The sequence below is a fragment of the Triticum urartu genome, chromosome 5, assembly GCF_003073215.2.
Source record: "Triticum urartu cultivar G1812 chromosome 5, Tu2.1, whole genome shotgun sequence".
Taxonomy (NCBI): Eukaryota; Viridiplantae; Streptophyta; class Magnoliopsida; order Poales; family Poaceae; genus Triticum; species Triticum urartu.
In genome coordinates, this window is record NC_053026.1 from 101,242,968 (window position 1) to 101,268,854 (window position 25,887).

The window sequence follows — 25,887 nt, forward strand, 5'->3', positions numbered from 1 at the left end:
CTCCCATGAGAGGAAAGCTAGAAAGCTACGAGTTCTTAAATATCAACCAAGTCTTACAAAGGGCTTTGGCTCAGGAAAGTCGAAGCAAAGACCTCAGAGAAGTGCATAGATACAAAGCCGATCATCCAAAGATGAATATGGTGGAATATGATAGTGATCATTCGGACGATGAGGGTGATGTTTTTTCTATTGAATTTGTTTGGCCATCTAAGGCCAAACCCTTTACTTGCAATGATCTGAAACCGATTCATAAGAATCGTGATGAGGGGATGAAGTTTACTTTTAACATTGCTAAGTGTGATAGAATATTTGACGCTTTGCTGCAGGCTAAGATTATTAGAATATCTCATACATTACCGCCGTTTGAAGAGCTGAAACAGCGCGCTTATTGCAAGTATCATAATTCTTTTTCTCATGCTACTAATGATTACAATGTTTTTCGATGGCAGATACAATCGGCCATTAATGACGGACGCTTGAACTTTTCTGAGATGCAAGTTGATAAACAGCCTTTTCCAATGAATACCATGGATTTGGAGGGAAAGAAGCTACTCATTCGGCCAGAGGTTGCTGAATCTGCTAATAAAGCTAATATCATTGTTGGTGAGCCTAGGAAAGAGAAGGAGGGCGACAAGGTCTTGGGGAGACAGGTTGTGCTTGACAAGCAACCCTATGGCAAGGATACAATCAAAATCACCATCAAGAATCCTACACTCGGGGGGCAACCGCAAGTGCAAGAAAATACTCGAGTTAAATTTGTCAAACCCAAGAGTCCAGAAGTTGGCAAGTGGAATAGGAATGAGGCAAAAGTGCAGCACAAGAAAATCAAGCCAACTTTTGATATGTTGTTGTCCAAGTATGCCAATCATGCGGCCGGTTCTAGCTCTAACCGGTCATCAAATTGGAAGCGCTCAAGGTCACCTCCTCGGGAAGAATTTCAGCATCATGCAAGGCCATATGGGTCATGGGCGCCAGGACCATGGATGCCGCCACCCCCCTATGTGCCATACTACGTGGGGGACTTCAATGGAGGATGGAGGCAGCCCCCAATGGCCCCTTATGCTTTTCATCCGGGTTGGGCAGGACAAAGGAGGCCCGTTCATGAGAGGCTTTCTTATCCCACACGAGGCCGTTTGAACAATGGTGTCAATCGGCCAGTGCAAGATAATCAAAAAAGGGTCGGCAAGCAAGAGTGGTGTGTTAAATCGCCAAGAGCTGCAATGGTCGAGTCAAGCAAAGGCAAGGAAAAAACCGATACTGACTCACTCATCTTGGGCTCCGAAACATTTGCCATACAACAGCCGGTTATGCATAATGATCCGACTGAGCCGATACTTGCTATCGCGCCAAAGTACTCGGCTAATGACCTTGAAGGAAACACCAGCCAAGTAAAGATGAGAGATCCTAAATACACTCAGCCAAAGTGGTGTCCTCCAGGGCTGACAAAAACACAAAAGAGGAAACTACAGAGGTTAAGGAGTCAAGAGATGACAAAACAAGAAGCCGAGAAGCAAAGGGATACGTTGTTCAATGACACTCGGCCCATGGTGCCTACAAAACAAGTGTGGAGGCCTAAACAAATACAAGATGCAGTCGCTTCTACACCTATCACAGCAGCACCTGTGCCACCAAAGGAGGACGATGCAACAACTATTACATCGTCTGCGACACTTCTTACTTCTCCTTCACTTGGACAAATATCAGAATCGGTGGATGCACATGAAGAAGAGGATGATATGTTGGACTATGAGTCTACGCCGGTTCATGAAGGTATGGATATCAATATGGTGTATTACTTGCCTGCTGAGTTTCGAGCTGTAGATGAGGAAGGGGAGGTGGCCCAGCTGGATTTTGGCCCTAAAAATGCAATATTCGAGAAGCCAAAAGACACAGTAACGCATCTGAAACCGGTGTATCTCAGAGTTCATATCAATGGATCACCGCTCACTCGGATGCTTGTTGATGGTGGTGCTGTGGTGAATCTTATGCCGTATTCGGTCTTCAAAAAATTGGGGCTGCATGATGAAGAGTTGATAAAGACCAACATGGTGCTCAATGGATTTGAAGGCAAAGAGAAAACTGAAGCCAAAGGTGTGATGTATGTGGAGCTCACGGTGGGAAGTAAAACTTTGGCTACCACATTCTTTGTCGCTGAGGTGCAAGGTAACTACAATGTCATACTAGGCCGTGATTGGGTTCATGCAAACCAGTGCGTGCCGTCCACTATGCACCAGTTTTTGATCTAGTGGGTTGATGATGAAGTGGAAGTCATTCATGCGGATAACTCGGCCTGTGTTGCTTTGGCCAAGGCATCAATGGATTGGCAACACCTAAATGCTACTTGCTTGACGGGACGTGACTTGTCAGAGTTTGATTTTCTCAGCGCAACCAAGAATGGTTTCGTGCCCATCTCTTTAAAGCCGACTGAATTCAATCGGCTCCAAGGTATGATATGTTTAAGTGGATCCTAACTCAGAGTGGTTACAAAAGCGACTTGTAGAATATCGGTCCAATGAGAATGATATGTATGAGTCCATAGAAGAGTTAGATGATATGGATAAATTAGGACAAGGTTTTACATCGGCCGATCCATTAGAAGAGATAGATATAGGAGATGGTTCAACTCCTTGGCCGACATTTGTAAATGCAAATTTAAGAGCCGATCATAAAGCTAAGTTGATTGAGCTATTGAAAGAATATGTTTGTTCCTTTGCATGGGAATATCATGAGATGCCAGGTTTAAGCCGAGAGCTAGTGGAGCATCGGTTACCTATAAAGGCTGGTTTTAGACCATATAAACAATCGGCCAGAAAGTTTAATCCAAAAACATATGACCGGATCAAGGAAGAGATCGGTCGTTTGCTTAAAGCTAATTTTATTAGACCTTGCAGGTATGCCGAGTGGATTTCTAACATTGTCCCAGTGGAAAAGAAAGGATCCGGCAAGTTGAGGGTGTGCATTGACTTCAGAGATGTAACATCCCAAAATTCTAAATTTTGGAATGTTATAATAAATAGATAGATTTGATTGATTGTTTGATTGATTCTCTGAAAGTGAGTGAATTCGAAACGTTTTGAAAGTTAAATGAGAGGGAATAAAAGGACTTTCTCAAACTTTCATATTTGCTTTCTGATCTCCATGAATTCAAATTCTTTTCAAATACAAAACTCTTGAGCGAAGATGATATGACTTCTTCCATTTAAATTAAATGAAAGGGTATTTGAAAATAATAGAATTTCATTTGGAAATATTTCAATTCATAAACTTCATGCAGCTCTATGATTTTCAAGATCGAAGATAAAATGACTTCTTCAAATTATATGAAATATGAGTTGGGAGTTTCAAAGGATCAAATTCAAAGTCTTTTTGAATTTATTTTTAATTTGGAGATATTTGAGTTTTATTCAAATTATTTTTCTCCAAAAATAAAATATACCGAAAATAGGGTAACATGATTCCCTACATCAGAAAATTGGAGAGAAATAAATTTGAATTAATTTTGGTATTTTTAAAATGATTTTTATTGGATTTTATTAAACCAGTAGCACTCTTTGAATTATCTGAATTTGTGTGGATTTTATTTGGCATTATAAAAATGTTCATGTCATAGAAAATCTTTTTCTGAAAATTTTGATATATAATATGCCTATATAAAACTTTTATTTTATTTTTGTTATTCGGTTTTCCTTCTGTTTCTAAAAAAACTGTACGTGCGGCCCATATTTATTTATCGCCTACATGCACAGTATAGTAGCTTCTGGCGCCCCATTGTTTTTTTTAATTCTTAAATTGGCCAGGCCCAGTCAGCCTTTTTATTTATTTTTATTTTTTAAGGCTGAATTTTTGTAAAAAAAAACCGCAGTCGCAGCGTGCGCGTGCGGCCGGCCGAAGGCCTTTAGGCCCATGCGATGCGAGCGTCTCTTTTCATTTGTGTTTCGTATATTTTCGTCTATGTTTAGTCCCCATATTGTTTAGCCTTTAACCTCTAAGCCTTTTTTCCACAAATAAATATAGACCCATAGAACCTCCAAAAATCATCTAATTTGGATTAAATCAATATTTTGGTTTGACTACATTCATTTAAGAAAAATATATTTCTCCTCTCCGGCGCGACTTCTAGAAATTTTCTCTTCTATCCGAAGTCATCTTTTCTCTGCCTTATAAAGGTATCTTTCTTTGTTTTTTTCTTCTTATACCTCCGTAGTTTATTATTTTTAGACTAATATGATAAAATAATTAGATTATCAATTAGTCTACGTATTTATACATTAGATCCTAGCCCGTAGCTATTTTTTTCTTCCATAAAACAGCTTGGCCCTGATTTTTCAAATAGCCATAACTTTTTACTCGTTTGTCCAAATCCAACGAAACCAATGCCCACTTCTTCGTTATGATCTCCTCTATCTAGTAATCCAACTCAAACATTTTTTTGAAAAGTTTAAATTTTAAATTAGATCAGATTTGAATTCAAACTTCGTCTGAGCATAACTTGAGTTTCGTAGCTCCGTTTGAGTTGATTCTTTTTGCAAATCGAAGCTCTTGACCTAAACTTTCTGATAAGGCCAAATTCATATAATTTTGGTACTGTTAGAAATTGTTTTATGTTGCAAGAGTTATTTGCTTTGTTTTTATGTTTTCCGAATTGTCTTCCTCGATCTTTCTGATCTTTTGAGTGATTGCTTATGTGTGGTTACTATTGCTTGCTTACGATAGATTGACTGGAGTGTGACGAGTAGAGCTATCAAGAGTTTTGAGTGCGAATCATCTTCATCAACATTGCAGGTAAGTTCACACTTTGATCATATTCCTTTCAAACCCAGTTTTTATGCATTAGTTTCACCCTCAAACATTGCATGAGTAGGATTGATAACATGTGGGTATTGGGAAGTAGTCGATGAGGTAGGAACCTATTGCCCTGCATTCAAACCTTGGGAGTTACTATTACGTTATGCTTATAGTGCCATGCTATGCTCGTAGACGTGGATTGGGTTTTGAGAGTATTCATGACAGATGTGAGATTGTTAATTAATGGTTTACTTAAGGTGGCAACTTAAACACACATCTGGGTGGATTGAGGTACCTGGGTATTCCAGGATTGCCTGTCTAGGCACCTAGGTAGACCAGGATTGCCTGTTTTTTTTATGGACCGCCACCCAGGCTCAAAGGGATCATGAGATTATTCATACTAGAAACTTTAGTGTGCAGCCACAAGCTATTATGGGCTCTAGCATAGTTGATTAAGTCGTGTGAACTCTTACAGTGGTAGACTAACAGATGTAGGGGTTGTAGGTGGTACGGTCTACCCATCGTAAGGTGCAAACGCTTCTGAAAGACTATGTTTCGGTCATCCGTTTCTCAAACACCATGTAGTGCGAGAAATCCAACGGAGGAGATCGAGTCCTGTGGGGAAAAGTGTGCTAACCTCTGCAGAGTGTATAAACTAATCATGATTAGCCGTGTCCCCGGTTATGGACGTTTTGAGTATCTAGTACTTGGATTATCATGTGAATCTCATCATGTTACTTTAAATAATTTTGTTGGGTTTAATGATGTTACTTAATTGGGATTGAGAATGCTGTCAACCATTCTCAATGTTCAACAACCACCATGATAGTTAAATAAAATTTATTCCTTTGTAGTAGGGAAAAATTGGCTTTTCGCAAAAACCTTATAACCATAGAGGTTTTCCACCAGCCAAATATGCATGTAGTGATAGCCTTTATTCATCATTCTCTATGGTGTGAATTTGCCAGTACATTCAATGTACTGACCCTCTGTGGCTGCAACGTCTCATGTTGCAGAATTTCTTACGGCGAGTAAGTGATACGTTAGGGTTACGATTTCTACACTCAACTTTGCCGTTGGTGTTGATGGGAATCCACTACCTTGTTACTTCCGCTATTTTGGATTGAGGTAATAGTATTTGCGTTACTTTACACATGTGATTTACCTCTGTTATAAATCCTCGAGTACTGTGTGTGTCAGCATACCGATCCAGGGATGACACTTAAGCACAGAGACTTGATCCATTCGGGTCAGGTCACTACAAGAGATCTGAATAGGGCCACACCCAAAGATGAGTATCCCATGCCAATAGCCGATATGCTTATTAATGATGCTTCTGGACATAAAGTTATTAGCTTTCTAGATGGTAATGCTGGATATAATCAAATTTTTATGGCCGAAGAGGACATGTCCAAGACAGCTTTTCATTGCCCTAGTTTTCTTGGTTTATTCAAGTGGATAGTGATGACATTTGGATTAAAAAATGCTGGCGCCACATATCAAAGGGCTATGAATTTGATTTTTCATGATTTACTCGGTGTCATACTTGAAGTCTATATTGATGATATTGTTGTCAAATTGGACGCTTTTGAATCTCACTTGGCCGATTTGCGTTTAGCTTTTGAAAGAATGGAAAACTATGGACTAAAGATGAATCCTTTGAAGTGTGCATTCGGTGTGTCAGCTGGTAAGTTTTTGGGCTTCATTATCCATGAAGATGGCATAGAGATTGATCCCAAAAAGATAGAGGCCATACAGAAAGTGGAAGCTCCAACATGCAAGAGAGATATGCAAAAGTTCCTTGGCAAGGTCAATTACTTGAGGAGGTTCATAGCTAATCTGTCAGGGAAGGTTGATGCGTTTACTCCTATCCTTCGGTTAAAGAATGATGTTGATTTCACTTGGGGGGAAAAACAGCAAGAAGCATTTGATATGATCAAGAATTATTTGTGCACTCCTCCGGTGATGAAAGCACCCAAGCATAGGGAACCCTTCAGGCTTTACATTGCAGCAGAAGAAGGAGTTATTGGTGCTGTTTTGACTCAAGAAACCAAAAGAAAAGAGCATGCTATTACATATTTGAGCAGGCGCTTATTGGATGCCGAGACAAGGTATACATTTATTGAAAAATTATGTCTATGCTTCTATTATGCTTGCAAAAAATTGAGACATTATTTAGTGCCGAGTGCTTGCGTAGTAGCTTGTCAGACCGATGTCATTAAATACATGTTGCATAGGCCAATTCTTAGTGGTAGAATTGGAAAGTGGGCTTATGCTTTGATTGAATATGATTTGGCGTATGAATCTCTAAAATCCATGAAAAGCCAAATTGTTGCTAATTTCGTTGTTGAACATCAGATTAATGACAAGCATGATATTGATATGAACCTTGTTTCAGTAGTACCATGGAGATTATACTTTGATGGTTCAGTTTGTAGCAATGGCCAAGGTGTTGGTATTGTTTATATATCTCCTCATGGTGCTGTTTTTGAAGCCTCGTGCCACCTAGAATATTTTTGCACAAATAATCAAGCCGAATATGAAGCATTGTTATTCGGCCTAGAGATGTTACTTGCTATAGGTGTTACACATATTGAGGCTTACGGTGATTCGTTACTAGTAGTGCAGCAAGTATCCAAAGTCTTTCAGTGTTTGGACGAATCACTTAATGTTTATCTTGGTAAATGTCTGGATATAATTTCTACATTGGATTGTTTTAGCATTACTCATATATCTAGGCATGACAATTGGAGAGCAAATGAGTTGGCACATCAAGCATCCGGCTATCATGTTGATCATGGCATGTTTCATATTTCTCAAAGACCGATGTCTTGTCTTGCCAATTTAGGAGAGGCCGAACTAGAACCCACTGATTCGGCCCTTAACAAAAGATCTAGTGCAGGTGACAATACTAACTGGAGGAAGCCCATTGTTGATTACTTGTGGAATCCGAGTGAAAGGGTGGACAGGTCTGTTTGGCGTATGGCTTTCAAGTATACAGTAAGAGATGACGGTCTTTATCGCCGAACAGTCGATGATGTTCTTCTAAAGTGCTTGGACGAAGACCAGGCAAGAGTTTCTATGGGAGAGGTACATGAAGGCATTTATGGCACTCATCAGTCGGCTCCCAAGATGAAATGGTTATTGCGACTTGCTGGGTTTTATTGGCCGACTATGATTAATGATTGCTTCAGATATTATAAGGGGTGTGAAGCTTGTCAGAAATTTGGTGATATTCAATTGGCTCCTGCTGCTATGCTACATCCTATTATCAAGCCGTGGACTTTCAGAGGTTGGGGTTTAGACTTCATTGGACAAATCCATCCATCTTCCTCAAAAGGGCATCGGTTCGTATTAGTGGCAACTGATTATTTCACTAAATGGTCTGAAGCAGTACCTCTCAAGAACATGACACATACGGAGGTAATTCAATTCATAAATGAGCACATTATTCATAGATTCGGTATTCCTCAAACGTTAACTACAGATCAAGGTTCATCTTTTATGTCACACCAAGTCAGAGAGTTTGCCGAATCTTATAATATAAAGTTGCTCAATTCCTCTCCGTATTATGCCCAAGCTAATGGACAAGCCGAGTCTAGCAATAAAATTTTAATCAAGCTCTTCAAGAGGAAGATTGAGGATAATCCAAGGAGATGGCATGAGTTGTTGTCTGAAGCTTTGTGGGCACATAGAATTTAAAGGCATGGTGCTACAAAGGTGACTCCATATGAGATAGTATATGGTCAAGAGACTGTTTTACCGGTGGAAGTAAATTTGAATGCTTTGAGAATAGCCAAACAAAATGATTTATCGGTAGTAGACTTTTATAACTTGATGATGGACAATATTGATGAGGTTGCTGATAAACGTTTGGCTGCTTTGAAGGCCATAGAGAAGGACAAGTTGAGGGTAGCAAGGGCTTACAATAAGAAAGTTAAGTTGAAGAATTTTCAAGTTGGCGATCTCATCTGGAAAGTAATTCTCCCGATTGGTTCAAGAGACAGAAAATTCGAGAAGTGGTCTCCATGTTGGGAAGGTCCTTTTAGAATTGCAAGAATAGTTCCCGGAAACTCTTATTTGGTGGAATCCGTACAAGGGGCACTGTTACCTCGTGCTCTCAATGGCAAGTACTTGAAGAAATACCACCCAAGTGTGTGGCAAGAAGCCTGAGTGGGCAATGGCCGATATATGATTATCGCCCTTAGCACAAACATGGCCGATACCTGATTATCGTCTGAAGAAAATAAATGGCCGATGGAGTGTTGACATCGTCCTTAGAATAAACACAATACAAGTTATTTTTCGGCACACAAGCTTTGCCGAAAAATAGGAGGGCATGTGTTGACACCAGATTTTGGCATGGTCACGAATCCGGGTTCGTATGCAAAAGTTAGAGGCAACACTTCGCGGGCCGGCCCTGAGTGAGAAAGTATTCGGCCTTTGCCGGCTGAATGAAACCTTGCCGGGGTAAAACCTTGCCGATATGAGAAGCTTGCCGGCGTGGAAAGCTTGCCGGTGGAGAAGCTTGCCGGTGTAAAATCTTGCCGAGGGAGAAACCTTGCCGAGGAGGAACTCTTGCCGGGGTAGAAACCTTGCCGAGCTAGGGACGAACCCTTGCCGGTGTAAAAACCTTGCCGGGGTGAAGCCTTGTCGGTGCGGAAAGCTTACCCGGGTGGAAGGCCTACCGGGGTGGAGGTTGTGATAGTCAAGCCGATGAGAAGTTGAAGATGGGCTCAGAAGCTAATTCAGATGATCTTGTATGGAGAAATGTCCTACACGGGTTGTCTTCGCCTCGTCGAAATGATCGATTTTGATATAAAAATCGTTCAAATCCGAGTTCGTATGCAAAAGTTAGAGCAATCGGAGTGTAGCCCTGTCACGAGGCGAGATGTGGCGCGCCCCACCAGACATATGTCTGACGGGTAGCACGAGGAAATAGCCTATGTTGCGAGACCGATCTGACCCTCAAGATGATCTCTGATCAAAAAACCTTCAACATGAAAGTTGTTCGTCTCATCGAAACGGTCAAGGTAGCTTTTGGGCTTGTTTTCATCCGAGATCGTTTACCACCGCAAAAAGACCCGCAAGGTGCAGCCAGTTTAAACCGAATAGTTTTGGAAAGTTCAGATAAAACCAGTCCGAATTTGACTAGGGTTTTGGATGTGAATTGATGTAATTTTCTTGTAAGGAAAGCCTAGATAAGTCCTTTGCTTGTACAGGAAGTCCAGCCGCCTCTTATATATGTTGGGAGTGACGGCCGATTGAAACAACACACAATCGAACAAATCAATATACTACTTTTTCATCTATGTTTTATCTCTCCACCATTTTTCTCTCTCGTTCTTCGTTGTTCTTCGTGTTTGAGAGCTGCGAATCCCGAGGCTCTAGGGACGAGCGAATCTACGGGGTCCCTCCCGGGTGCGCGGGGTTTTGGGTCTGCAAAAGCGCCCGCCGACTATCTTGCGTATTGCGCTGTCGGTCAGGTCTCCTTCGACGTGAGCTGCGGTGCATCACCCCCGGCGTCGAGGGTACACGTGACGTGTTCGTGTGTCAACAAGTTGATAAAGCTAAAGTTGATGCTATTGAAAAGATGTCGTGTCTTAAGGACATTAAAGGTATAAGAAGTTTACTTGGTCATGCCGGTTTTTATAGGAGGTTCATTAAAGACTTCTCAAAAATTTCCATGCCTCTGACTAATCTCTTACAAAAAGATGTTCCTTTTGTCTTTGATGATGATTGTGTAGAAGCATTTGAAATACTTAAGAAAGCCTTGATTTCTGCACCTGTTGTTCAGCCACCTGATTGGAATTTACCCTTTGAAATTATGTGTGATCCTAGTGATTATGCTGTAGGTGCTTTTCTAGGACAAAGGGTGGATAAGAAATTAAATGTTATCTAATATGCTAGTAAAATTCTAGACAGTGCCCAAAGAAATTATGCTACTACTGAAAAAGAATTTTTAGCAGTTGTATTTTCCTGTGATAAATTCAGACCTTATATTGTTGACTCTAAAGTATATGTTCACAATGATCATGCTGCTATTAAATATCTTATGGAAAAGAAAGATGCTAAACCTAGACTTATTAGATGGGTTCTCTTGCTACAAGAATTTGATTTGCATATTATTGATAGAAAGGGAGCTGAGAACCCAGTTGCAGACAACTTGTCTAGGTTAGAGAATGTTCTTGATGACCCACTACCTATTGATGATAGCTTTCCTGATGAACAATTAGCTATCATAAATGCTTCTCGTACTGCTCCATGGTATGCTGATTATGCTAATTATATTGTTGCTAAATTTATACCACCTAGTTTCACATACCATCAAAAGAAAAAGTTCTTCTATGATTTAAGACATTACTTTTGGGATGACCCACACCTTTAAAAAGAATGAGTAGATGGTGTTATTAGACGTTGTGTACCTAAGCATGAATAGGAACAAATCCTACGCAAGTGTCACTCCGAGGTCTACGGAGGACACCATGCTGGAGATAGAATTGCACATAAGGTACTGCTATCCGGTTTTTATTAGCCTACTCTCTTCAAAGATGCCTGTAAGTTTGTCTTGTCTTGTGATGAATGTCAAAGGATTGGTATAGTAGACGTCAAGAAATTCCTATGAATCATTCACTTGTTATTGAACCATTTGATGTTTGGGGCTTTGATTATATGGATCGTTTCCTTCCTCTAATGGGTATACACATATTTTAGTTGTTGTTGATTACATTACTAAGTGGGTAGAAGCTATTCCAACTAGTAGTGCTGATCATAACACCTCTATCAAGATGCTTAAAGAAGTTATTTTCCTAGGTTTGGAGTCCCTAGATATTTAATGACCGATGGTGGTTCACATTTTATTCATGGTGCTTTTCGTAAAATACTGGCTAAGTATGATGTTAATCATATAATCGCATCTCCATATCATCCACAGTCTAGTGTTCAAGTAGAATTGAGTAATAGAGAGCTTAAATTAATTTTGTAAAATACTGTTAATAGATCTAGAAAGAATTGGTCCAAGAAACTTGATGATGCATTATGGGCTTATGGAACTGCATATAAAAATCCTATGGGTATGTCTCCGTATAAAATGGTTTATGGTAAAGCCTTTCACTTACCTCTCGAACTAGAACATAAGGCATTTTGGGTCATTAAAGAGCTCAATTACGATTTCAAACTTTGCCGGTGAGAAGTGGCCTTTTGACATTAGTTCACTTGATGAATGGAGAACCCAGTCTTATGAAAATGCCAAACTGTTTAAAGAAAAAGTTAAAAGATGGCATGAAAAAAGGATACAAAAAAGAGAGTTTAATGTAGGTGATTAAGTATTGTTATACAACTCTGATGACCCACAAGTATAGGGGATCTATCATAGTCCTTTTGATACGTAAGAGTGTCGAACCCAACGAGGAGCAGAAGGAAATGATAAGCAGTTTTCAGTAAGGTATTCTCTGCAAGCACTGAAATTATCGGTAACAGATAGTTTTGTGATAAGGTAATTTGTAACGGGTAACAAGTAATAAAAGTAAATAAGGTGCAGCAAGATGGCCCAATCCTTTTTGTAGCAAAGGACAAGCCTGGACATACTCTTATATAAAGGAAAGCGCTCCCGGGGACACATGGGAATTATCGTCAAGCTAGTTTTCATCACGTTCATATGATTCATGTTCGGTACTTTGATATGTGGGTGGACCGGTGCTTGGGTACTGTCCTTAGTTGGACAAGCATCCCACTTATGATTAACCCCTATTGCAAGCATCCGCAAGTACAATAGAAGTATTATGGTAAACCTACCCATGGCATGAAACATATGGATCCAAATCAGCCCCTTACGAAGCAACGCATAAACTAGGGTTTAAGCTTCTGTCACTCTAGCAACCCATCATCTACTTATTACTTTCCAATGCCCTCCTCTGGGCCCAAACAATGGTGAAGTGTCATGTAGTCGACGTTCACATGACACCACTAGAGGAATGACAACATACATCTCATCAAAATATCGAACGAATACCAAATTCACATGACTACTTATAGCAAGACTTCTCCCATGTCCTCAGGAATAAACATAACTACTCACAAATCATATTCATGTTCATAATCAGAGGGGTATTAATATGCATAAAGGATCTGAACATATGATCTTCCACCGAATAAACGAGCTAGCATCAACTACAAAGAGTAATCAACGCTACTGGCAACCCACAGGTACCAATCTAAGGTTTTGAGACAAAGATTGGATACAATAGATGAACTAGGGTTTGAGATGAGATGGTGCTGGTGAAGATGTTGATGGAGATTGACCCCCCTCCCGATGAGAGGATCGATGGTGATGATTTCCCCCTCCCGGAGGGAAGTTTCCCCAGCAGAATAGCTCCGCCGGAGCCCTAGAATGGTTCCGCCTCGTGGCTGCGAAGTTTCATCCCATGGGCTAGCTTATGATTTTTTCCTCAACGAAAGACCTCATATAGCATAAGATGGGCATCAGATGGCTGCCAGGGGCCCACGAGGCAGGCGGGCATGCCCCCACCCTCGTGGATGGTGGGTGGCCCCCCTCTGGTACTTCTTTCGCCCAATATTTTTTTATTCTTAAACTTGCTCCCGAGAAGTTTCAGGACTTTTGGAGTTGTGCAGAGTAGGTCTCTAATATTTGCTCCTTTTCCAGCCCAGAATTCCAGCTGCCGGCATTCTCCCTCTTCATGTAAACCTTGTAAAATAAGAGAGAATAGGCATAAGTATTGTGACATAATGTGTAATAAGAGCCCATAATGCAATAAATATCGATATAAAAGCCTGATGCAAAATGGACGTATCAACTCCCCCAAGCTTAGACCTCGCTTGTCCTCAAGCGAAAGCCGATATCGATAAATATGTCCACATGTTTAGAGATAGAGGTGTCGATAAAAATAAAATATGGACATGAGGGCATCATGATCATTCTTATAACAGCAACATATATAAATATTGTCATATAATTTTTTATGCTAAAATAACAATTCATTCACAATTTCAAGTATGAATCATAAACTTCTTTGAAAACCAACAAACTATAATCTCAGTCATTGAAGAAATTGCAATGTATCATAACATCAGAAAGAGTCAATATAAGAGCTTTTCAGCAAGTCCACATACTCAATTATCATTTAGTCTTTCACAATTTCTAACCCTCACGTAATACTTATGGGTATGAAGTTTTAATCGGACACAGAGAAAGATAGGAGCTTCTAGTTTTGCCTCCCAACCTTTTACCTCAAGGGTAATGTCAACAATAATAGTTCATGAAAACTTACATCCAATTAGCTATATATATCAGGATCTTTCCAACACATTGTGCTGGCCAAAGGATAAAATGTAAAAAGGAAAGGTGAAGATCACCGTGACTCGTTGCATGAAGTATAAGACAAGAATAAAAGATAGGCCCTTCGCAAAGGGAAGCAGATGTTGTCATGTGCTTTTATGGTTGGATGCACGAAGTCTTAATGCAAAAGAACATCACTTTATATTGCCACTTGTGATATGGACCTTTATTATGCAGTTCGTCGCTTTTATTTCTTCCACATCACAAGATCTTACAAAGCTTATTTTCTCCGCATCATACATATTTAGAGAGCAATTTTTATTGCTTGCAACAATGACAACTTACTTGAAGGATCTTACTCAATCCATAGGTAGATATGGTGGACTCTCATGGCAAAACTGGGTTCAAGGATATTTGGAAGCACAAGTAGTATCTCTACTTGGTGCAAAGGATTTGGTTAGCATGAGAGGGAAAGGCAAGCTCAACATGTTGGATGATCCATGACAATATATTTTATCTGAGATGTAAGAAAACATGACCCATTACATTGTCTTCCTTGTCCAACATCAACTCTTTAGCATGTCATATTTTAATGAGTGCTCACAATCATAAAAGATGTCCAAGATAGTATATTTATATGTGAAAACCTTTCTTTCTTTATTACTTCCTATTAATTTCAACGATGACCAAAACTATGTTTGTCAACTCTCAACAACTTTTATTCATCATACTCTTTATATGTGAAGTCATTACTCTCCATAAGATCCATATGATCTCTTTATTTCCTTTTATTCTTTCTCTTTTATTTTATTACCTTAAGATCATAGCGAGATAATCAAGCCCTTGACTCAACACTAACCTTTATTATATATAGCTCACTGACTCGATTACATAGAAGGATCATAAAGAAAAACTCAAAACTAGATCATACTAAAACTTTATTCTACTAGATCAAGATATTACCAAAAGGATCGAACTAAGAAAAACGGTAAAGATAAAAGTGTGATGGTGATACGATACCGAGGCACTCCTCCAAGCTTGGCAGTTGCCAAGGGGAGTGCCCATACCCATGTGTTAATGTCTCCTTCCTCGGAGGTGGTGATGATGGAGTTGTTGATGATGTGTGCTTGTCGTCCATCTTCCAAGGCATAGGCTCACCATCATAGATGGATGATCTAGTCTCTGGGATCCTCAAATCAGCAGCCAAACTCATCCTCTTGAATCTATATTCATACTCACTTTTTTGGTCTTGCAGGTCATAGATCTGGGCTTGGAGGCGCTCAATTTTCTCATCAAGCTTGAATATGGCCTCCCCAATGTTCTTGTCATCCAGCTTGTGGTTGTTGGTGAACTCCGTGATCATTATATGATTGGAGTCGAGTCCACGCTCCACCATCTCCTGGCACTTGAAAACTTGTTGCTCCATTGCCTCGAGCCTTGCCTCCACTCTTCCGGTCCTCCTTGGTCCTTCAACATCGCAGATGTGCAGCAACCCCTCACGCATCTCAATGGTTTGAGGGTGTTGCAGCACCTCCGCGAGGTAGGGGTTGATGACCTTCTCGAAGAACTTGTCCTTGGGGGCACTTGAAGATGCCATGGCGATCTAGATCTGTCAGAAAAACTGCTCAAAACAAAGACAAAAGATATTTGCGTGATACGGTGGTCAAAACCTTCGGGAGATTATATAATGAATTTTTACCGACCGAAAGAAGTGTCGTGCAAGAAAATGGAGTCCGGAGAGCACATGAGGTCCCCACGAGGCAGGGACGCGCCCTCCACCCTCGTGGACGCCTCGTGTCCTTCCCGGACTGCTTCTTAATTTCCTATTTTCTTAAGTATTCCAAAACGGAGAAAAATTGCTATTAGAACTGTTTTGGAGTCAGTTTACTTACCATACCTCATACCTATTCCTTTTCGGAGTCTGAAATGTTCTCAAAGGTGTCCTTTATGTATTCCTCAGGGGTTACGGTTTCAATAACATTAGTTTCAACATTTATAGGATTACCTGAGATATAATGTTTGATTCTTTAACCGTTCACCACCCTTGGATTCGTGCCTTCGAAGTTGTTGATTTTTATGGCACCGGAATGGTAGACATCCTCAATAACATAAGTACCTTCCCATTTAGAGAGGAGTTTTCCTTCAAAAAATCTTAAATGAGAGTTGTATAACAATACATAATCACCTACATTAAACTCATGTTTTTGTATCCTTTTATCATGCCATCTTTTAACTTTTTCTTTAAACACATTGGCATTCTCGTAGGCCTGGGTTCTCCATTCATCAAGTGAGCTAATGTCAAAAAGCCTCTTCTCACCGGCAAGTTTGAAGTCATAATTGAGCTCTTTAATGGCCCAATATGCCTTATGTTCTAGTTCGAGAGGTAAATGACATGTTTTACCATAAACAATGTTATACAGAGACATACCCATAGGATTTCTATATGCAGTTCTATAAGCCCATAATGCATCATCAAGTTTCTTGGACCAATTTTTTCTAGATCTATTAACAGTCTTTTGCAAAATTAATTTAAGTTCTCTATTGCTCAGTTCTACTTGACCACTAGACTGTGGATGATACGAAGAAGCAAATCTATGATTAACATCATACTTAGCAAGCATTTTACGAAAGGCACCATGAATAAAATGTGAACCACCATCAGTCATTAAGTATCTAGGGACTCCAAAACTCGGAAAAATAACTTCTTTAAGCATCTTAATAGAGGTGTTATAATCAGCACTAGTAGTTGGAATAGCTTCTACCCAAATAGTAACGTAATCAACAACAACTAAAATATGTGTATACCCATTAGAGGAAGGAAACAATCCCATATAATCAAAGCCCCAAACATCAAATGGTTCAGTAACAAGTGAATAATTCATAGGCATTTCTTAACGTCTACTAATATTACCAATTCTTTGACATTCATCACAAGATAAGACAAACTTACGGGCATCCTTGAAGAGAGTAGGCTAATAAAAACTGGATTGCAATACCTTATATACAGTTCTATCTCCAACATGGTGTCCTCCATAAGCCTCAGAGTGACACTTGCGTAGGATCTATTCCTGTTCATGCTCAGGTACACAACGTCTAATAACACCATCTACTCCTTTATAAAGGTGTGGGTCATCCCAAAAGTAATGTCTTAAATCATAGAAGAACTTTTTCTTTTGCTGGTATGTGAAACTAGGTGGTATAAATTTAGCAACAATATAATTAGCATAATCAGCATACCATGGAGCAGTATGAGAGGCATTTATGACAGCTAATTGTTCATCAGGAAACTATCATCAATAGGTAGTGGGTCATCAAGAACATTCTCTAACCTAGACAAGTTGTCTGCAACGGGGTTCTCAACTCCCTTTCTATCAATAATATGCAAATCAAATTCTTGAAGCAAGAGAGCCCATCTAATAAGTCTAGGTTTAGCATCTTTCTTTTCCATAAGATATTTAATAGTGCATGATCAGTGTGAATAGTTACTTTAGAATCAACTATATAAGGTCTGAACTTATCACAAGCAAATACAACTGCCAAAAACTCCTTTCCAGTAGTAGCATAATTTCTTTGAGCACTATCTAGAGTTTTACTAGCATATTGGATAACATTTAATTTCTTATCAACTCTTTGTCCTAGAACAGCCCCTACAGCATAATCACTAGCATCATACATAATTTCAAATGGTAAATTCCAATCAGGAGGCTGAACAATCGGTGCAGAAATCAAAGCTTTCTTAAGTATTTCAAATGCTTCTACACAATCATTATCAAAAACAAAAGGAACGTATTTTTGTAAGAGATTAGTCAGAGGACGAGAAATTTTAGAGAAGTCCTTAATGAACCTTCTATAAAAACCGGCATGACCAAGGAAGCTTCTTATACCTTTAATGTCCTTTGGACACGGTATCTTTTCGATAGCATCAACTTTAGCTTTATCAACTTCAATACCTCTTTCAGAAATTTTATGCCCCAAGACAATACCTTCATTAACCATAAAGTGGCACTTCTCCCAATTCAAGACAAGATTAGTTTCTTCACATCTCTGCAAAACTCGATCAAGGTTGCTTAAGCAATCATCAAATGAAGTTCCATAAACAGAAAAATCATCCATGAATACCTCAACAATCTTTTCACAAAAGTCAAAGAATATAGCAGTCATACATCTTTGAAAGGTAGCAGGTGCATTGCATAAACCAAAAGGCATACGTCTATAAGAAAAGGTACCGAAAGGGCAAGTAAAAGTTGTCTTTTCTTAATCCTCTTTGGACACAGGTATTTGAGAGAAACCAGAATAACCATCTAGAAAGCAAAAATGTGTATGTTTGGACAATCTTTCTAGCATTTGATCAATAAAAGGTAAAGGTTAATGATCCTTTTTAGTAGCTTTATTTAATTTGTGGAAATCAATTACCATTCTATAACTTGTAACAATTCTTTGTGGGATCAATTCATCTTTATCATTAGGAGCAACAGTAATACCTCCCTTCTTAGGGACACAATGGACAGGGCTTACCCACTGACTATCAGCAATGGGATAAATTATACCTGCCTCCAGAAGCTTTAGTATTTCTTTTCTTACCACTTCTTTCATCTTAGGATTTAACCGTCGTTGATGATCAACAACCGGTTTCGTGCCTTTCTCCAATTTTATTTTGTGCTGGCATAGAGTGGGACTAATGCCCTTAAGATCATCAATAGTATACCCAATAGCAGCACGGTGCTTCTTCAGAGTTTTCAATAATTTCTTTTCTTCATGCTCTGAAAGGTTAGCACTAATAATAACAGGATATATCTCTTTCTCATCAAGATAAGCATATTTAAGAGTATCAGGTAAAGGTTTCTGCTCAAACACGGGGTCACCCTTGGGTGGAGGAGGATCCCCTAGAATTTCGACAGGCAGGTTGTGTTTCAAAATAGGCTCATGTTTAAAGAATACTTCATCTATTTCCCTTCTTTCAATCATAAACATATCATTTTCATGGTCTAGCAAATATTTCTCTAAAGGATCATTAGGAGGCACGACAATAGAAGCAAGACCAATAATCTCATCTTTACTAGGTAATTCTTTATCATGGGGTTGTCTATGAAGCTTAGCAAAATTAAACTCATGAGACATATCCCCCAAACCAATAGAAACAATATCCTTATTGTAGTCTATCTTAGCATTAACAGTATTCAAGAAGGGTCTACCAAATATAATGGGACAAAAGTCATCTTGTGGGGAACCAAGAACAAGAAAATCAGCAGTATATTTAACTTTCCCACGCAAGACTTCAACATCTCTAACAATCCCAACTGGTGAAATAGTGTCTCTATTGGCAAGTTTAATATTAACACCAATTTCCTCTATCTCAGGAGGTGCAATATCATGCATAATTTCTTTATATAGGAAATGAGGTATTGCACTTGCACTAGCACTCATATCACATAAGCCATGATAGCAATGATCTCCCATTTTAACATAAATAACAGGCATGCCTACAATAGGTCTATGCTTATTTTTAGTATCGGGCCTGGCAATTCTAGCAGCTTCATCACAGAACTAAATAACATGCCCATCAATATTATTAGCCAAGAGATCTTTAACCATAGCAACACTAGGTTCAAATTTAATTTGCTCAGAGGGTGTAGGTGTTCTAGTATTACTCTTACGAACCACAGTTGAAGCTTTAGCATGATCCTTTATTCTAACAGGGAAAGGTGGTTTCTCAATATAAGTAGTAGGAACAACAGAATCATTATAAGTGATAGTCTTTTCTTCAACTTTAATAGGTTCAACTACTTTTAATTCAATGGGAGGATTATATTTAAACCACTTCTCCTTAGGGAGATCAACATGAGTAGCACAGTATTCACAGAAAGAAGCTACTATCTCAGAGTCAAGTCCATATTTAGTGCTAAATTCACAGAAAGCATCGGTATCCATAAAAGATTTAACACAATCAAACTTAGGTGTTATACCTGACTCCTTACCTTCGTAGAGATCCAAATCTTCAGAGTTGCATTTCACTCTTTCCAATAAATCCCATTTGAATTCAATAGTCTTCATCATAAAAGAGCCAGTACAAGAAGTATCGAGCATGGAGCGATTATCGAGAGAAAGCCGAGCATAAATTTTTTGAATAATAATTTCTCATGAGAGCTCATGATTGGGGCATGAATATAACATTGAATTAAGCCTCCCCTAAGCTTGAGCGATGCTTTCTCCTTCGCGAGGCCAAAAATTATATATATAATTATGATCAGGATGAACAAGATGCATAGGATAAAACTTCTGATGAAATTCCAATTTCAATCGGTTGTAGTTCCATGATCCCATATCATCACATAGGCTAAACCATGTCAATGCCTTTCCCTTCAAAGATAAAGGGAAGACCTTCTTCTTGATAACATCCTCGGGCATACCTGCAAGCTTAAATAATCCACAAACTTCATTCACATAGATTAGGTGCAAATCGGGATGTAATGTTCCATCACCTGTGAAAGGATTAGCTAGCAGTTTCCCTATCCTACGCGAAGGAATTTCAAAGTATACATTTTCAGTAGGTTCAGTAGGTTGAGGAGCAACTCTTTGCTCTACTGGTTGGGGTGAAGATACCCCGAACAAGCCCCTCAAAGGATTATGTTCCATAGTAACTAGTGACAGTAAATTTCAGCACACTATATAAATTTTTCCTTACCAAATTCCACCTACCAAAGGCGCTTCACTCCCCGGCAACGGCGCCAGAAAAGAGTCTTGATGACCCACATGTATAGGGGATCTATATTAATCCTTTCGATAAGTAAGAGTGTTGAACCCAACGAGGAACAGAAGGAAATGATAAGCAGTTTTCAGTAAGGTATTCTCTGCAAGCACTGAAATTATCGGTAACAGATAGTTTTGTGATAAGGTAATTTGTAACGGGTAACAATTAATATAAGTAAATAATGTGCAGAAAGATGGCCCAATCCTTTTTGTAGCAAAGGACAAGCCTGGACAAACTCTTATATAAAGGAAAGCGCTCCCGAGGACACAAGGGAATTATCGTCAAGCTAGTTTTCATGACGTTCATATGATTCGCATTCGGTACATTGATAATTTGATATGTGGGTGGAACGGTGCTTGAGTACTGTCCTTCCGTCGACAAGCATCCCACTTATCATTAACCCCTATTGCAAGCATCCGCAACTACAGAAGAAGTATTAAGGTAAACCTAACCATAGCATGAAACATATGGATCCAAATCAGCCCCTTACGAAGCAACGCATAAACTAGGGTTTAAGCTTCTGTCACTCTAGCAACCCATCATCTACTTATTACTTCCCAATGACCTCCTCTAGGCCCAAACAATGGTGAAGTGTCATGTAGTCGACATTCACATGACACCACTAGAGGAAAGACAACATACGTCGCATCAAAATATCGAACGAATACCAAATTCACATGAATACTGATAGCAAGACTTCTCCCATGTCCTCAGGAACAAACATAATTACTCACAAATCATATTCATGTTCATAATCAGAGGGGTATTAATATTCATAAAGGATCTGAACATATGATCTTCCACCGAATAAACCAACTAGCATCAACTATAAAGACTAATCAACACTATTGGCAACCCACAGGTACCAATCTAAGGTTTTGAGACAAAGATTGGATACAAGAGATGAACTAGGATTTGATATGAGATGGTGTTGGTGAAGATCTTGATGGAGATTGACCCCCTTCCGATGAAAGGATCGATGGTGATGACGATGGTGATGATTTCCCCCTCCCGGGGGAAGTTTCCCCGGCAGAACAGCTCCGCCGGAGCCCTAGATTGGTTCCACCAAGGTTCCGCCTCGTGGCGGTGGAGTTTCGTCCCGTGGGCTAGCTTATGATTTTTTCCTCCACGAGAGAACTCATATAGAAGAAGATGGGCATCAGAGGGCTTCCAGGGGGCCCATGAGGCAGGGGGCGCGCCTAGGGGAGTAGGGCGCGCCCCCCACCCTCGTGGATGGTGGGTGGCCCCCTCTGGTACTTCTTTCACCCAATATTTTTTATATATTCTGAAACTTGCTCCCGTGAAGTTTCAGGACTTTTGGAGTTGTGCAGAATAGGTCTCTAATATTTGCTCCTTTTCCAGCCCAGAATTCCAGCTGCCGGCATTCTCCCTCTTCATGTAAACCTTGTAAAATAAGAGAGAATATGCATAAGTATTGTGACATAATGTGTAATAACAGCCCATAATGCAATAAATATCGATATAAATTGCATTATGGGCTGTTATAAATTGCATTATGGGCTGTTATTACACATTATGTTACAATAATTATGCCTATTCTCTCTTATTTTACAAGGTTTACATGAAGATGGAGAATGCCTGCAGCTGGAATTCTGGGATGGAAAAGGAGAAAATATTAGAGACCTATTCTGCACAGCTCCAAAAGTCCTAAAACTCCATGGGAGTCATTTTCACAATATATAAAAAATATTGGGCGAAGGAAGCACCAAAGGGGGGCCACCCACCATCCACGAGGGTGGGGGCGCGCCCTACCCCCCTGGGCGCACCCCCTGCCTCGTGGGCCCCCTGGCAGGCCTCCGGTGCTCATCTTCTGCTATATGAAGTCTTTCGTCCAAGAAAAAATCATAAGCAACGTTACAGGACGAAACTCCGCTGCCACGAGGCAGAAGCAATCTAGGGCTCTGGTGGAGCTGTTCTGCCGGGGAAACATCCCTCCGGGAGGGGGAAATCTTCACCATTGTCATCAACATCGATCCTCTCATCGGAAGGGGTCAATCTCCATCAACATCTTCACCAGCACCATCTCATCTCAAACCCTAGTTCATCTCTTGTATCCAATCTTTGTCTCAAAACCTCAGATTGGTACATGCGGGTTGCCAGTAGTGTTGATTACTCCCTGTAGTTGATGCTAGTTGGTTTACTTGGTGGAAGATCATATGTTCAGATCCTTTATGCATATTAATACCCCTATGATTATGAAAATGAATATGATTTTGAGTAGTTATGTTTGTTCCTGAGGACATGGGAGAAGTCTTACTATAAGTAGTCATGTGAATTTAGTATTCGTTTGATATTTTGATGAGATGTATGTTGTCTCTCCTCTAGTGGTGTCATGTGAACATTGACTACATGACACTTCACCATTGTTTGGGCCTAGAGGAAGGCATTGGGAAGTAATAAGTAGATGATGGGTTGCTAGAGTGACAGTAGCTTAAACCCTAGTTTATGAGTTGCTTCGTAAGGGGCTGATTTGGATCCATATGTTTCATGCTATGCTTAGGTTTACCTTAATACTTCTTTTGTAGTTGCAGATTCTTGCAATAGGGGTTAATCATAAGTGGGATTCTTGTCCAAGGAAGGGCAGTACCCAAGCACCGGTCCACCCACATATCAAATTATCAAAGTATCGAATGCGAATCATATGAATGTAATGAAGACTAGCTTAACGATAATTCCCATGTGTCCTCTGGAGCGCTTTCCTTTATATAAGAGTTTGTCCAGGCTTGTCCTTTGCTACAAAATGGATTGGGCCATCTTGCTGCACCTTATTTACTTTTATTACTTGTTACCCGTTACAAATTACCTTATCACAAAACAATCTGTTACCGATAATTTTAGTGCTTGCAGAGAATACCTTACTGAAAACTGCTTATCATTTCCTTCTACTCCTCATTGGGTTTGACACTCTTACTTATCAAAAGGACTACGATATATCCCCTATACTTGTGGGTCATCATGTCGCCATAGGTTATAACTGTCACATGATGAATATCATCAAACAAGTCACCGATCCAATGCCTAGGAACGTTTCCATATTGTTTCTGCTACGTTACTACTGCTATCATCACTATTACACTTGCTACAAAATTACTGCTATCACTGTTACTGTTACTATTTCTACTGTCACTACTATCAAAACTATCAAACTACTTTGTCATTGATCAATTTGCTACAGATAATTAATCTCCAGGTGTGGTTGAATTGACAACTCAGCTGCTAATACCTTCAAATATTCTTTGGCTCCCCTTGTGTCGAATCTATAAATTTGGGTTGAATACTCTACCCTTGAAAACTATTGCGATCCCCTATACTTGTGGGCTATCAAAAACCCAGATGATTCTCTGTTAATAAGATGTTGGTTCAGTCGCCCTATCAGGCGCCGGAGAAAAAGACCAAGAAAAAGAGCAAGGAGGCCAAAGGGTACTTCAGACACAGTGTCCGGAGAGACCGAAACTCACTCCTCCCATGAGGAAGATGACGATGAAGAGGAGGAGGAGGAGGAACATGCAGAGAAAAATTCTCCCCCCAAGGGGAGAAGGAAGAAAAGGGCAGATTCTGTAGATCCAGAAGCAGAGGCGCCCAAGAGGGGGGAAGATATCCCTCCCGGATGGCTCGAATTCGGATGCTGACGCCATCCCCAAGCGGTGCCCCAGGCCGAAGCCCCTTGCCGCATCGTAAGTATACGAGGGTGCCTTTCATACGCCCAATCTTTATGATTGTAATTTGACACATTATACGGTGTAGTACGGCCCGGGATCTCCCCCAAAAATCATCAGAGGATAATTCTTTGGACTCGAAGATGATGAAAAGTGAGTCGCCCTTGCGAGCCTCCCCGCCTATCACCATGGACGACACCGAAGTGTTGTCTCGAAGGGCCTCTCGGGGCCATGGGTTGGTATGGGAGGGGGAGTGCCAACTTCCGCGGCAACCTCCACTAATCCGGAGGAGCCGAACACACTGATGGAGGCACTGCAACGTGCTTCCGCCGTGGTGGAGCACCGCACCCTGATGGGTGTGGTGATTGAAAAGGTTCAGTCCGCCAAGAGCGGGCTGAACGAGGCTGTCACTAGCCTGCTAACAGGCTTCGAGGTATGCGATGTAATATTCCTAACCGCTTTTCATATGAAAAAGATGCATGTGTATAGATAGTAGCCCCTGAGACTCTGGTCGTCTTTTGAAAAGGGGCAAACAGAGGATCGATAATATTCGCAGGAGATAATGTACTTTTATATGTTGAGATGGAGGCTTCGCTGTTAGCGGCAACCGCCCAGGCCGCCGGAGTATCCGAGCTCAAGCGTAAGCTGTGGCTGGCCGATGAAGATCTCACCCGCATCAATAAGAAATTTGATGAAGCCCAAGGTATGTTTCAGAATATATCGTTCATGCCTGTATTAATATGCAGATCTTTGAGTCCGCTGCTATGTGTATGATCGCAGGCAGTGCTGCTGTGGTTGAGGCCCTTAGGGTGAGCTTGCCCAGGCCAAGGAGCAGGCAAGGGTGAACAAAGTGTCCGCTGATAAAGTGGCTGAGGACCTGAAGTCCGAGCAGGTCGTCCGCTGCCAATACGAGGAGCGGTGACCGAAGTGGAGCAGGCGCTCAAGGACGCTGCCAACAAGTGTGAGTCCCTAGAGGAGGAGAATAAAGCCCAGGCGACCGACCTTGCCAAGGCCCTTAAAGAGGCCAAGGAAGCGCGGGCCGAATCCCAAGCGGCACGCAAAGAGATCAAGCAGGCCAGACAAATAGCGACTGGTAAGCCTTTTCTTTTACAGAGTAAATTCGGCAATCAGAAGTATGTCTTGCTCACTCGACTGTGGATTTCTCCAGATGCCTTTGCGGATCTTCCAAAGAGTGCCACCGACGCTGTGCAGTTCTTCCGAGCCCAGGAGGGGCACATGATGAAGAAGCTATTCTGGTCACAGTTCGCGGTGCAGGAGCGCCAGCACTGTTGAATGACCAGATGGCACAGTGGTCCGAGCTGCATAGGATGTCCGGATTGGCCATGAGGGAAGTCATAGTCTGGATGTGGCCAGCCGAACCC